The following is an 814-nucleotide window of genomic DNA, read 5'->3' as shown; positions in this document are numbered from 1 at the left end:
TATATATATATATATATATATATATATATATATATATATATATGTATATATATATATATATATACATGTATATATATACATGTATATATATACATGTATATACATGTATATACATGTATATGCATGTATATACACACGCATATATACATAGGTGTGTGTATGTGTCTGCGTGTGTGTACGCATACATGTCCATACATGTATATCATGTATATCATGTATATGTAAATACTTATAAATATATATTTATGTTTGTGTAATATAAACACAGACGTGTGAATATACGGAGAGGGAGAAGGACGGAGTGGACACCCTCCCCACCACCACCACCTCTATTACTTATCTATGTTCGGTGCTTGTTGTCTCCCTGTTTCTCCCCTCGCTCATCTCTCACACTCCCCCACCCTTCCTCTCCTCCTCCTCCTCCTCTTGTTTCTTTAATCCTTGCAAACTATTCAAAGTCCACAAGATTTCGGAAGATGATGGATGCCATGTTCATAGAGCGGAGATCCCCTTCTCTGGCACTGAGTAACCTTCATACTACACCCACACCCACACAAACTCACACAAACTCTCTCTCTCTCTCTCTCACACACACACACACACACAGACACACACAAACTCACACACACACACACACACACACACACACAAACTCACACACACCCACAGTGAGCGCGTTGTCATGGAGAAAATTCCTTTGTTTCATCTCGTTTCGATTTGTTATTCTACATACGTCAATATACATATACATACACACGTACACGTGTATATATACAAAAGCATAAATATGTATATATGTATGTATTGCGTGTAT

The sequence above is a fragment of the Octopus bimaculoides genome, chromosome 22 (genome assembly GCF_001194135.2).
Source record: "Octopus bimaculoides isolate UCB-OBI-ISO-001 chromosome 22, ASM119413v2, whole genome shotgun sequence".
Classification (NCBI taxonomy): Eukaryota; Metazoa; Mollusca; class Cephalopoda; order Octopoda; family Octopodidae; genus Octopus; species Octopus bimaculoides.
The sequence above is the reverse complement of the archived record's forward strand: the minus strand, read 5'-3'. Positions refer to the sequence as shown.